Source organism: Cnephaeus nilssonii (assembly GCF_951640355.1).
Source record: "Cnephaeus nilssonii genome assembly, chromosome: 2".
NCBI classification, from domain to species: Eukaryota; Metazoa; Chordata; class Mammalia; order Chiroptera; family Vespertilionidae; genus Cnephaeus; species Cnephaeus nilssonii.
The window spans coordinates 28,789,396-28,804,116 of NC_137073.1; the positions used below are offsets into that span (position 1 = coordinate 28,789,396).

The 14,721-nt window shown below is 45.4% G+C and overlaps 1 protein-coding gene across 2 annotated transcripts in view; it reads left to right on the top strand.

Moving 5' to 3' along the window:
* Window positions 1-14,721, top strand: part of LOC307116075 (S-adenosyl-L-methionine-dependent tRNA 4-demethylwyosine synthase TYW1) — a 135,882-nt gene that overhangs the window by 62,019 nt on the left and 59,142 nt on the right. The window lies entirely within an intron of this gene.

Here is a 14,721-nt window from a genome sequence, read left to right on the forward strand (position 1 = left end):
ATGCCCTCACCCACCAGTGTCTTGTGTCCATTGGTTATGCTTATATGCATGCATACAAGTCCTTTGGTTGATCTCTGGAAAAATTCTTAAGTAATGTCAGTTAGATGGTATTCAGAAAGCATTTTTTATTAAATGTCTTATTAAAAAGGAGGGATAAATGTTTCCTCCACATGACCCATAATAATGTAGTAAAATTCTGCTACTCAGTTTCTAGAATTTCCTGATTTTGTTGTGCCTTATCTTAAAGGTATTTGACTTTACTGGAGATTACTGGTTCTCAAGCTTTAGTGAGCATCAGAATCATCTGGGGTGCTTGTTAAAACACAGATTCCTGGTCTCCATCCCCAGAGAATGATTCAGTAAGTCTGAGGTGAGGACCTGGAATACACATTTCTGACAGGTGATGCTGTGGTTGAACTGGGGATCACACTTTGAGACCCACTGCTGTAGATAGGTGAATGTATGAAGTGATGGTTTTATAAAGGCAGCTGTGTATGATGAATTGAAATTTGTTAGGCTCTCTTTTAAATAAATCTCTGTGCTTCTGTCTCCACCTACCACTTGTAAGTCCTTATCTCTGATATTCTCCTTTCCTTTCATATGCAACAATAAAAAATTAATTCCAACCAAGGTTATTTTGATGTGGGCACTCTTGTGGTGCTAACATCATATTTATAAACCCCAGTAATTAGTGTTTTTAAGATGAAGGGATTCTTTTATGCAAAGAAATTTGTTCTGTCAGTTCACTGCTTCTTGAGATTACAGTGCTTCTGAAGTGTGTTTTTCCCAATACCACCAAGCAGTTCTCAGTAGACACTGACTAGCTGTGCTGCAATTTAATTCAATTCTGACACTATCTGGGGATAGCATTGTTCCCCACAGGTTAAGGCTTCAGTCCAACAAAACTGCCCCCACTTCAGACGCCAGTTGCAAGTCCAGGTTGTTACCTGTACTTCTGACTGACTGACTGGCTGTAAGTGGGAGGTTTCCAAAACCTCCTCCTCAGATTCAGTTAGTTTGTTAGAGAGGCTCACATAAGAACTCAGCATAACATTTACAGTAAGTCCTCATTGCAATAAGTTGTTGATAAGTTCTTAGAAACAATGCCTTTATGTGAAACAGTGTATAATGAAACGAGTTTTACCATAGACCAACTGAGATAAGCAAGAGTTTAGTTCCTATGGCATATTTCTAGTCACAAAAACATCACCAAACTTCTTTAAAAAAAATATTTTTATTGATTTCAGAGGATAGAAAGATAGAAACAACAATGATCAGAATCATTGATTAGCTGTGTCCTGCATGCCCCCACTGGGGATTGAACCTGCAATTGTGGCATGTGCCCTTAATGGGAATTGAACTGTGACTTCATGGTTCATAGGTTGACTGTCAACCACTGAGCCTCACTGACCAGGCACCAAAATTCTGAATAAAAAAATCAAAACATTTTTATTATTAAACATTGAAATAAATGTGAATTATACATATATTTAGAAAAGATTAATAAAAACAAGTGAGATAATTATTTTCCAACCTGCTTATTCCTGTTCAAAGTCATGAGTGGCTGGAGCCTCTCCTAGCAGTTCAGGGCACATGGTGGGAATCAACCCTGGACAGAATGCCCTTCCATCACAGGGCCACTTCTATTGGACCTAGAAAAGATGTTAATGGACAGCCCCCTGAGTCAGAGGGAGAGGGATGTCCTCTCCTCCATTCTTGTCAGTCTGGTAAGAAAGACTTTAGACGAGTGACAGATAACATTGTAGCAAAGCAAGCGAATTTATTAATGAAGCAAGGCAAGCAAATTTATTAAAAATACTAGTGGCCCGGTGCACGAAATTCGTGCACGGTGGTGGGGGGTGTCCCTCAGTCGGGCCTGCACCCTCTCCAATATGGGACCCCTCAGGGGATGTCTGACTGCTCACAATCCGGGATCGCTGGCTTCTAAATCAGAGTGACAGCAGGTCTTTCTTTATTTTTATTTATTTAATTTTTTTAGGGCAAAAGTCTATGATTTGTAATTAAAACTGAAAAACTGTCAGGGACAGGAATGACAGAGGACCCATCCTAGGTGGATGGGATCCTGGGGGTGGGGAGTGGGAACATTGTTGACACAGGTGTCAGAATTCAAATGGGGTCTGTGGAATGAACCTTAATACTATTTGAATGGCGATTTCCTTATGTGGTTGGGTGGAGAATTGTTATGTAGGAGTGTCTGCTTTTGGGAAATACACAGGGGAGTATCCAGGCATCCTGTCATGTGTAGAGCATGCGCTCAAACAGCTCAGAAAAAGACTAGGGGAAATGGGCATATATGTGTATAAATGCACACACTCACACACAGTCTAACCTTGCTATTTTCGACTCCACCTCTGTGCGCCTGCCTACTTGCTAAGATCCGTAACTCCAGAACCAAGGCTTGCAGAGCTTCCTTGGCCACTGGGCCACAGCCAGGGTGCAGGAACCCTGCAGACAGACCCGCGGACACAGTCTCAGCTGAGGTTCAACAGGTGCCACTGTTTTCTTGTTTCTGCTTCAGTATGTGAACTGGGGTCTGTTTTGCGACGGGTTCCATTGGGGCTTTGGCATTTCTGTGCTTCTTGGTGGCGTCTGGCTGTGTGGGATGGCCAAGCTGGCGCTCCAGTGGCTGCTGGTTCCCTGAGCCTGAGAAGACTGTGCGGTAAAATACGGAGAAAAAATTACGTCATAAGCAAGTTTAGGCTGCCCGTTTCAACCTTAAGGGATCAACAGCACCCATCACATATGGTGTCCTTTCAACGGAAACACAGAGAGCGCTGCCCCGAGCATGCACGGGGCCGGCTCACCGGGGCCCACAGACCAGCAGCGATGGCCTGTGCGGGTGATGTCATGAAGTTGTGATGCTGAGGCGACGCCATGGGTGAGTCCGGCTGCCAAGGCCACGTCCTGGCCCACATCCAGGCCTACGCCACACAGTGAAGCCTGCGGTTGGGTACTGATAAGTGGCTCAGGGAACTGACATAGCCATTTTGATACCGCTACAGTTTCTCTGTGCACTTTTAAACCATCCGCGTTCTTCTGGAAATAAGGGCTTTTTCTCCCACTCTGGATGGCTATGTTCCCCCGGTGGCACCTGAGGACCTGGGGCCTACCTGGCACCCCAGCCTCGCTGACCCCGTGGGCCGCTGCCCTAACAGCTCTGTACCTCTGCGGCACTCGGTGCAGCTTGCTGGCACCGTCTAGCGTGGTCCGTCCACCTACATGCCCCCCCGAGGCCACCTGGCCACATGCGCTTGGGCCACTCCCACTCAGACTGTGCTTTCCCCGCACCTGGCGGTGGGGTGGGCCCACTGTGCCTGCGCGGAGCTCCTGCCCGGACTCTGCTTTCCTGCTCCTGGTGATGAGCCCAGTGCACCTGCGCAGAGCTCCGGCCTGGATGGGTCGTCCGTCTGGTTGTGACGGCCCTAGTCTATTATTAGTATAGATACTTGCCATGTAGCACCAGGGGCCCACTTAGCTAATCTGAGCATGCACCCAGTGGTGATTCATGGAGTTTTATATCCATCTTCTCATAGGTTTCAAGGTTCCTCTGCTGGATATCTTGGGTAGCAGGTTAGGTTCAAAATTCCTTTTCCTTTGTTGTGACTTTTCTTGGGATGTTTGTACATACACCTGGTCATCTTGTTTGGCATGTCCTAAGATGGCTAACTTCTTGTTCAATGGGTGAGATAAAATTCCCCCTTTTTCCTTTTCCTTTCCCCCCAGGGTGATTTAAGTTATATATTCTCTGGTTAGGGAGGAGAGGGAGAGGTATTAACCTTTTGCTCTCATGTGTCCATGGTTGGGGAAGATAAGGTCTTGTGATTCACAAGTTGGCTGCAAGGTGTCTAAACTGTGTGTCCTTTTTTTATTTTCTTGTTTCAGTTTCTCTATTCCACTTGCCCAGGAACTTTCCTAGCTTCTTACTCTCCTGTCACACATTCACACACAACCACACTGACTCAGACTAGGACAATGTAGACATGCCAATTCACCTACCATATACAGTACATATTTGGGATGTGGGAGGAAATCGGAGTACCCAGAGTAAATTCATGCTGACCTGGGCTGCATATGTAAACTCCACATGACAGTAGCCTCAGCTGGGAATCAAGTTTTTTTCTCTCATCAATGTTATAACAAAAGGACGTTGAATGAAACTATGTTATCCAAGAACCTGCTGTAATTATGTTTATTGTAAGGGATATTATAGAGGACTAGAGGCCCCAACTTCCCTCCTCTGCCGGCCTGGTCACCCCTAACTGCCCTCCCCTGCAGGCTTGATCGCCCCCAACTGCCCTCCCTTGCAGGCCTGGTCCCTCCCAACTTCCCTCCCCTGCTGGCCTGAATGTCATGCACTGGGACAGGGGGGTCCCTCAGTCTGGCCTGTGCCCTCTCGGAGTCTGGAGCCCTTGGGGGATGTCCGACTGATGGCTTAGGAAGTTGGCCTAAGCTGGCCCTTGGACATCCTTAGAGCTGCTGTGAAGGCAAGAGAGGCTCCCGCCACTGCTGCAGCGCTCGCCAGCCATGAGCCCGGCTTCTGGCTGAGCATCGCTCCCCCGGTGGGAGCGCACTGACCACCAGGGGGCAGCTCCTGCATTGAGCGTCTGCCCCCTGGTGATCAGTGTGTGTCATAGTAACTGGTTGTTCCGCCGTTTGGTTGATTTGCATATTATTCTTTTACTAGAGGTCCAATACATGAAATTCGTGCAAGGGGCTCGGCCCTCGCAGCCCCGGCTGCCTTGGCTGGCCCTCGCAGCCTCTCACAGCCCCGGCTTTCCCTCACAGCCCCAGCTTCATCTGGAAGGCTGTCCAGACAGTTGTTCTGGTCTAATTAGCATATTAGCTCTTTATTATATAGGACTAGAGGCCCAGTGCACGAAATTCGTGCACGGGGTGGGCGTGTGTCCCTCAGCCCAGGCTGCACCCTCTCCAATCTGGGACCCCTCGAGAGATGTCTGACTGCCTGTTTAGGCCTGATCCCACTGGGAGCAGGCCCACCGGGATCGGGCCTAAACAGGCAGTCAGACATCCCTCTCACAATCCAGGACTGCTGGCTCCCAACTGCTTGCCTGCCTGCCTTCCTGATGGTTCCTAACCGCTTCTGCCTGCCAGCCTGATCACACCCTAATCACTCCCCTGCCAGCCTGATTGATGCCTAACTGTTCCTCTGCCAGCCTGTTTGCCCCTAACTGCCCTCCCCTGTAGGCCTGGTCATCCCTAACTGCCCTTCCCTGCAGGCCTCCTCCCCCCCAACTGCTCTCTCCTGCAGGCCTGGGTCCCCTGCAACTGCCCTTCCCTGCAGGCCCGGTCACCCCCAACTTCCCTCCTCTGCCAGCCTGGTCACCCCTAACTGCCCTCCCCTGCTGGCCTGATCCCCCACAACTGCCCTCCCTTGCAGGCCTGGTCCCTCTCAACTGCCCTCCCCTGCTGGCCACCTTGTGGTGGCAATCTTGTGTCCACATGGGGGCAGGATTTTTGACCCCATGGGGGCAGCAATCTTGTGTGTTGAAGTGATGGTCAATCTGCATATTACTCTTTTATTAGATAGGATAGAGGCCTGGTGCACGGGTGGGGGCCAGCTGGTTTGCCCTGAAGGGTGTCCCAGATCAGGGTGGGGGTTCCCTTGGGGCGTGGGCAGCCTGGTCGAGGGGCCTGTGGTGGTTTGCAGGCTGGCCACGCCCCCCCCGGTGACCCAAGTGGAGACCCTGGTATCTGGGCTTTATTTATCTTCTATAATTGAAACTTTGTAGCCTGGAGCGCAGCCAAGCCTCCTGCTCACTCCTTGGCTGCTTCCATTTCTGTTGGAATTTATTTATCTTCTATAATTGAAACTTTGTAGCCTTAAGCGGAGGCCTGGGCCAGCCAGGGCTGCAGAAATTTGGCTTCCTCCATTGCCGGGGGCAACCCTAGCCTCCTGCTCTCTGCAGCTCCGTGGCTGCCGCCATTTCTGTTTGAATTTATCTTGTATAATTCAAACTTTGTATCCTTGAGTGGAGGCCTGGGCTGGCCAGGGTGTGTGGAAAGCTTGGTTTCCTCCATTGCCAGGGAAACACAAACCTCCCTCCTCCTCTCTGTGGTGGCAGCCATCTTGGTTGGGGTTAATTTGCATACTCGCTCTGATCGGCTGGTGGGCGTGGCTTGTGGGTGTAGCGGTTAATTTGCATATTACTCTTTTATTAGGTAGGATTATATAGGACTAGAGGCCCGGTGCCCTCTTGTAGTCTGGGACCCCTTGGGGGATGTTCATCTGCTGGGGAGCAGGCGTAAGCTGGCAGTTGGACATCCCCTGAGGAGTCCTTAGCACTGCTGCAGAGGCACAAGAGGCTCATGCCACTGCCACTGCACTTGCCAGCTGTGAGCTCAGTTTTTGGCTGAGTGGCACTCCCCCTGTGGGAGCGCACTGATCACCAGGGGGCAGCTCCTGTGTTGAGCGTCTGCCCCCTGGTGGTCAGTGCATGTCATGGCGACTGGTCGTTCCACTGTTTGGTCGATTTGCATATTAGTCTTTTATTATATAAGACTAGAGGCCTGGTGCACAAAATTTGTGCATGGTGGGGGGTCCCTAAGCCTGGCCTGCGCCCTCTCCAATCCGCGACCCCTCGGGGGATGCCCAACTGCCTCTTGCAATCCAGGACCGCTGGCTCCTAACCACTCACCTGCCTACCTGCCTGATCGCTCCTAGCTGCTCCCCTACCAGCCTGATCGCCCCTAACTGCTCCCCTGCTGGCCTGATTGCCCCTAATTGCTCTGCCTTGCCCTGCACTGAGGACCCAGGATTTTCTCCTCCGGCTGGTTGCAGACACCCAGGACCCAGGCCAGCTTCGCCCAGGCTGGTCGCAGCTGCAGGGGACCGTGGGCAGGTGGCTTTGCCCGGGCCGTAGCCGTAGGCGCCTGGGACCATGGGGCGGGCAGCTTGTCCCTCTCTTGGGTTGCAGGCGTAGGCACAGCCGTTGGCACCTGGGACCGTGGGGCGGGCGGCTTGTTCCTCTCCCGGGCCGCAGGTGTAAATGTATCTGCTGGTACCCAGGACTGCAGGGCAGGTGGCTTGTTCCTCTTCAGGGCCGCAGGCGCAGCCACTGGTTTCTGGGACTGCGGGGACCATGGGGCGTGTGGATTGTCCCTTTCCTGGGCCACAGGTGCAGGCACAGCTGCTGGTGCCCGGGACCACGGGGCGGGCAGCTTGTCCTTCTCCTGGGCCACAGCCTGGTTGTCCCCATTCCTCTCTCGTGAGCTCATTTGTGCCTGGCTGGTCCCCATTCCTCTCTCCCCAGCGTTGAGTGTCTGAGCCATTAAGGTGTGATGGCATGAGGGTGTGACAACCATTTGCATATTAGCTCTTTATTATATAGGATAGTACTTCTTATCATTGTTCTTATTTCTTATGAGAAATTGAGGGAAGTAATGCAAATAGTGATTTAAGATCAGTAATAATGTATACTCAATTATTATACCTTTACTCTTTTTTAAAAATTAACCCATTTTTAATTTTTCCACTTTATTGATTTTTAGAGAGAGAGGAAGGGAGAGTGATAGAGAGATAGACACATCGATGAGAGAGAGAGAAACATCCTGCACGGTTCCTACTGGGAATCAAGCATGAAACTTGGGCATGTTCCCTGACGGGGAATCAAACCAGTGACCAGGCTAAAATTAATTTATTTTTAAAATGGAATTTATTGGGGTGACATTGGTTAATAAAACTATATAGTTTCAGGTATACAATTCTATAATAAATATGAATTTTCTGGGCAAAGTTTATCTGTGATATAATTTTGTACATCTTCAAAGATGCTAATAAATGTTTTAATATTTCATCTTGATTTTTAATCTCAACAACTTTTTAAAAAACATTACTTTCTATTATTTGGATAAAGTAGTGTCTTTTATCAGTCTTTGGGAAAGTTAAATGAAACTGCTAGTAAGTCTCCACATCTGGAGTTTGAATAGCTTTTCTTAGACCAGTGAGGCAATCTTTTTGAGCTTGGTGTGTCAAACTTCACCAAAAAACTGAGCATAACTTGGGTAGTGTGTCCCTTTGAGGAAAAAACATTATTTCGCAAATGTTTCATCCTCAGGAGCAGCAAATGTTTCATCCTCGGCATGCGGCCGCCTCAGTGGCCGCATGTCATCAGAAATGGCTACGCGTGTCAGTGCTGACACGCGTGTCATAGGTTCGCCATCACTGTCTTAGACTATTGTTGACTTAGATAATAGTATTGATTGTTGCTCTTCAAATAAACTGTATACTTTTAAATAAATTTTAAGGCAAAGTTGTGTTTTCCTTTGGATAATGTATTGTCAGAATTCTCCAGAGAAACAGGGTCAACAGAATCTTGTGTTGGTGGGTGTTTGTGTAGATAGAGAGAGAGATTGATGGGGAGATTTGATTTAAGGAATTTGCTCACATGATTGTCCAGGAAAAAAAATATGTGGTGGTATATACTAGCAGGTTGGGGACCTTGGAAAGAGTTGCAGTTTGAATCTAAAGGCTGTCTCCTGGCAGTATTCCTTCTTGCTTAAGGGAGGTCAGCCTTTGTTCTGTCAAGGTTTTCAACAGATTGGATGAAGTTTATCCACATTGCGAAGGGCCTCTGCTTTACTCAGAGTTCCCTGACTTAAATGTTAATCTCATCCAAAAGTCACCTTCACAGAAACATCCAGAATAAAGTTTAACTAAATATCTGGGTATCATGGTTCAGCCCATTTGCCTGCTTCTGTTTTTATTGATAGAGAGGAAGGGAGAGGGAGGGAGAGAGAGAGAAACATCTATGGGCTGCCTCCTGCACTCCCCCTACTGGGGATCGAGCCCACAACCTGGGCATGTTCCCTGATCAGGAATTGAATCAGTGACCTCTTGGTATATGGGATGACACTCAATCCCTGAGCCACACATTGGCCTGGCCCCTGCCCTTTCTTTCTCGAGAATGAACTTTCACCTAAACTCTAAGGGTCCCCACCAGACTTGCAACCCAGGAGAGCAGCAGGCATCATCAGCTTGACCCAGACTTACCCCCAAACCTGTGTCCAAGGCCCTCTTTTCTCTGATTTTTCAGTGAGTTAACGTCAGCCCAGTCTTGGCTCACTCCTGTCACTGTGACTATTACTTCCCAGCTGACCACAGCCCCGTCTTGGCTCACTTCCCTTCCTATAACATTTCTAGGGAGCCAAAGCAGCCCCATCTAGGCTCTCACCTGTCGCTTGTTCTATCCTAAGCCCTTCTTCAGTTTCACTGTCTCCAGCTTTAATAAACATACTCTCAAAATCACCGGGACTCTTATTGCAAAATCTTTCCTGCATGAAGTCAGGAACCCAATACTATAGGCCAGCTTAGGCAGACCCGCTCAGGGCCAGGGCCTTTTGTGGTGACATTTAAAGAGCTAATTGAACCCTTAAACAATGGGATACTGACTGAGGATGTATGTTTTCTGGACATCTGAGAATCTTCCTAAATGAATTATGTCCCAGGCAGTTTGTGTGGGGAGAAAGCAGCCCTGAGGAGTAGACATTCATTTTTCCATTCTGAGATGTCCTTGACACAGAATGACAATCTAAGTTTTGATAGTAATTCTTCTGACAGGAACACTTTTGCAAATGCACTTTAAATGGAAATAAGTAATGAATAATTCATGAGGCAGATTTATTCACATTATAGCATGTGTTAGGTGAGCTCAGTGTGCACGTGCTCTTTGTTATGTTGACCCTGAGAATGAATGTGCCTGTTAAAAAGGACTCTTGATGTTTAATTTGTCTCAAATTTATAAACAGAGACTATAGTCATAGCTTATCAGAGGCCTCTTATGCTCTCTGCACTTATGAAAAAAGCTACACTACGCTGCCTACCTTCTGTACCATGTTCCTGGACCTTTTAAATAAGTTCCTTGGCTCATAAATCAACCAATGAGCTGAAGAACTGCCCCGCCAATTGGGGCTTTGCCACTAAATCTTCATTTCCATCTTTACCAACCAATCAGAGTGGCTCTTTTCCAACCAAGAAAATGCTGTTTGGATTGGTCAAACTGTGGATTTAGTGTTATTTGCATAGAAATGGTCCAATCAGGGACCAGGGTGTGGGCAGTCTTCTCTATATAAGCCAGTTTCACCTCTACCTCAACAGAGCATACTTTGTTACCATCAAAGACTATTTCACCAGCCAAAGCTGTAATACTGGAGCTGGTGTTGTAACGCCAGAGCCACTTTGACTGCTATTTCATGTCTGAGGTGTCTCACAACAGAGTTGTTTCACAATTGAGCTGTTTTCACTGAATAAAATCTTCCCCCCCACCCCACTCCAACGTAAGGTCGTCTTTGACAGTGAATTGGTGGTGATGACCTTCAGTTGACTGTTATCTGACTAACTTGTTAGGGAGCCTTATCCTATGCAGAAAGGTGTGTCTCATTAGTAACCTTGTGCTTACTTTAATCAGTAGACACCTCAAATGGTTTGTCTTCAAGTTCACATGGCATAAGAAACGAGTTTTCAAAAATATATTGTCTTGCCCTGGCTGGTTGGCTTAGTTGGCTGGAGCATCATCCTATACACCAAAATTTGTGGGTTTGATTCCCTGTCAGGGGACTTACCCAGGTTGTGGGTTCGATCCCTGTTCGGGGCACATACGGGAGGCACCGATCAGTGTTTCTCTCTCTCCCTTCCTCTCTATTAAAAAATATGGTCTTGTAGGGGGGTGACAGATATAGGATTGTTGGATTGTCAAGAGAAAGAATAGAGAGTATTTCTATGGCCAAATGAATCCTGAATAGCAGTTAGAATCTCTAAGGGGGAAATTTTATAACTTCATTCAGTCTATCAATGGTTATAGTCTGAAATTCTCTTTTTTATGAACTTGAATTCCTCCTGCAGTCAGTGAAATCTTTGTGTTCTATTTTCCTTTCATACCTAGGGGACAGGGTATAAATAGAACAGGTCACCCTCATTTCTGGATAGTCAGCCTCAGACTGAGGATGATGAGGCTCATGTAAGTCACTCTACCTCTTCTGAACCCAATACCCCTTTGGGTGCAGCTCTGACATGCATCCTACTTTTCAACTCTAAAGGTGCAGAGATGTAAGCCTAGATCTCATTTCAGCTCCTGGTGGAGAGTCTGTTCTCTGTCTTCTCCAAATCTGAACTCAATAGAGATTGGCCTGGAGAAGTGGCTCATCTCATGCGACACAGAGTTACTCACAGATGCCCTGAAGGAAACTAGTTCCCCTTTGTCTTCTTCCAAACCCATATTAGAATTTCCTTATTAGAGCCCCAATACTATACCCTGTGTCCCCTTGTGGCTTAAAAAGCTAAAACAAACAAAATAATGAACAACATAGACTGATGAACAAGAACAGACCCAGAAACAAGGAGGCATGGATCAGACTGTCGGGCCTCAGGGGGAGGGTGGGGAAGGGTGGGAGTAAAGGGGGAGATCAACCAAAGGACTTGCGTGCAGGCATAAGAGCCTAACTAGCGGTTAAGGACAACAGGGGGGTGGGGGCATGTGTGGGGAGGGGTGTGGGATGGGAATAGGGGGATGAGGACAAATATGTGATACCTTAATCAATAAAGAAATTTTAAAAAAATAATAAAATAAAATAAAATATGAAAGTACATCAAAAAAAAAAAAAAAAGGAAAAGTGTTTTTGGTTTCCTTGGTTGAAACTTGGGATACATTTTCCTATAGAAAAGATATTTGAATTTGATTAGGTGAGATTGAAATAGATTTATTAGTACTATAGTTCAGGTATATAACACATTAATTTGATATTTGGGGGTTTGAACAATTAACTTAATCTTTAGTAATGAATTTCATGTTGAAACAGAAAGGCTTAGAACAGAATTTCTATAAATTGGAAATTACAGGTAATTCTCAAAGGCTTGAAGCGATTTCCTTCTTAGTTTGTTATATTCTGGGTTTTCTTCACTTTAGTTTCTCTTTAGAGGTCCACTCTTAAATCATTAACACTTTCCCCTACTCTGGCATGGAGTCCTTTGTTTTATAGGGTGCTTTCCCACCCCCAGGATGAACACCTGCTCTCTTCCCTGCATCTGGTCCAGTCATTTTATGATCTTATTTTTGTGAGGATGATACTTGTGGGTATTGTTGCCTCTGAGTTTCCAGCTTTAGCTGAGTGGCCAGCCTTGAACAGACTTTGAAGATATTTTGATGTTTTAAATGCTCCCTTTTGTGCTTCTGTTCTCATTTCTGAGGGCAATCAGTCTTTTCAGTTATTTCATGGGATCATTAAACCATCTTTCTTTTCATGACCTTTATTAGCTTTCCCTTTATACATATGCAGAATTAACTTTATATTGATTACAAATGGGTCAGATTTTAGTGCAACTCAGCATCTTTTTATAATGCTGCCTGCCCCATCCCACCCTCACCACCAAATATTAGAGAATGGGGCTGGGTTTCTTTTTTTTTTTTTTTAATCCTCACCAGAGGATATTTTCCATCAATTTTTAGGGAGATTAGAAGAGAGAGGGAAAGAGAGAAACATTGATGTGAGAGAAACACATTGATTGGTTGCCTCCTGTAGGAGGGAGGGGCCTACAACTGAGGTACATGCCCTTGACTGGAATTGAACCCGGGACCCTTTGGTCAGAAGGCCAACACTCTGTTTACTGAGCCAAACCGTTAGGGGCTGAGACTGGGGCTGGGGCTGGGTTTCGGTTTCTTTAGCTCAGTTTCCCATCAGTTCAACAGACATCGCATGAATGAACCCTTATTAGAATGGCCTCAGTGCTGAAGGTGAAAGATGAAAAGACATCATTTGTTGCTAGATGTTTTTATCTATAGTTTAAGCTGGAAGTGAAGTAAGGCAAAAAATAAAAGATCTCCAAAAAGTTTTCACAAAGGAGGTATGCTGAAGTACACATCCAAAAGAAGTGTGGAGGCGGGGAAGAGAACACTGCCTGCTAATTGTTTTCTGAAGCTTATTTATGAAACACCTCACAGTGGCAGTTGCTATGGCAAACATATAGTATATGATGTTCAGCCAGGAGGGTTTCTTAGGAAGATCTTTGGTCAGGAACTGTATTGTTATAAAAAGAAAGTAGGGAATATTTTTAAAAAATTGGTCCAATCTTTAAAAATAGAAATATTCATATGTCAATTATAACTCAACTAGAGGCCCGATACCCGAGATTCGTGCAAGAATGGGCCTTCCTTCTTCTGGCTGCCGGCACTGCCTTCGCTCCGGCCTGGAGCCACCTTTTCGTCTTCCTACGCTGCCCAGAGGCCCGGAGCAGCTGGGGTGGTGTAGAACACCTGTGTCATCGCCATGTTGGTGCCTGTGTATGCATATTAACCCACCATCTTTGTTGGGTTAATTTGCATACTCACTCCTGATTGGCTGGTGGGCGTCATGAAGGTATGGTCAATTTGCATCTTACTCTTTTATTAGTGTAGATAAAAAGACATAAGAAAGTATTCAGAACAAATTTTTATTATTAACCGCCCCCCCCATAAGAAATAGACATACTCTATGCTTAATATATCATGTTTATTTCTGTGTTATGTAGCTTATTGCTATAACATTAGAATGAAATGCCTGGAATCTGAAGTTACTACTTTGGAATCTTTCAGTGAAATGAGGATGCGGTATGCTTCATAGTTGATCTGATGACTAGTGATTGTCCAGGATGAAATGGCTGTTCAGGTTAAGAGAAAGGCCAGAAAACATACTTCAGAAAAAAACAATAAAAATAAATCAGAATAACAAAGCAGGGTTTAGTTGTGAAAGGGATATAGTATAGGGAAGCAAGAGAACAGATTGTGCTAGAGAGAGATACAGAAAGACCCAGACAGACAGTGAGGAATAGATTCCTAATGAAATGTAATGTCTACTGTTCCCTGGACTGCCTTCCTGCTCCAGGACTTCTTTCTTCTTTCCATTAGAAATTTAGAGGATGTCTTCTTTTCTGACACATTTCTTTGAGGACAGTGAAGGAAGGCATGAAGTTGAGTCCCCCAGGACCTTGTTTTTGAGAGGAACACTGTAATAGCCTCTGGCATTTAGCACAAAATAGCATTGTGCTTTTTGAATGAGAGAATCAAGGCTTTATTCTCAAGGCCTTACTTTTGAAAAAATTAGCTTCCTCCCCCTCTGTGCATGATAAGACCTTTTCAGTAAAAAGAAAAAGGGAAATTGTTAAATCCCAGAATTATTACTTTAAAAAGTTTACCCACAAGGTTTTTTAAAAATGAAATTATCTATGTTTTTGTTTAATCTGCTTAATGTGAATATTTCATCAATTGATTCTTTTAAAATTATTAGGGTGATATTTGTTAATAACATTATATAAGTTTCAAGTGTACAATTCCGTAATACATCATCTGTATATTCTATTGTGTGCTTACTACCCAAAATCTAGTCTCCTTTATCACCATGTTTGACTTATTTCCCTTATCATGATACTGTCAAGATCTCCCACATTGTCCCAAATGTCAGCATTTCATCCTTTCTTTTTTTCCCCTGGGTTCTCTATTCTATTCCATTGATCTATATGTCTGGCATCCTTTCTTAAAGCTGAGTCATATTCCATTGTATATATCTTTATCCAGTATTTATGATTTTTCCATATCTTAGATACCATGAATAATACTGCAAAGAACATAGGGTTACATGTATCTGAATGAATACATGTTTTCAAATTTTCCAGTTATATACCCAGAAGAATAGATTTCTGGATAATATTGGTAGTTA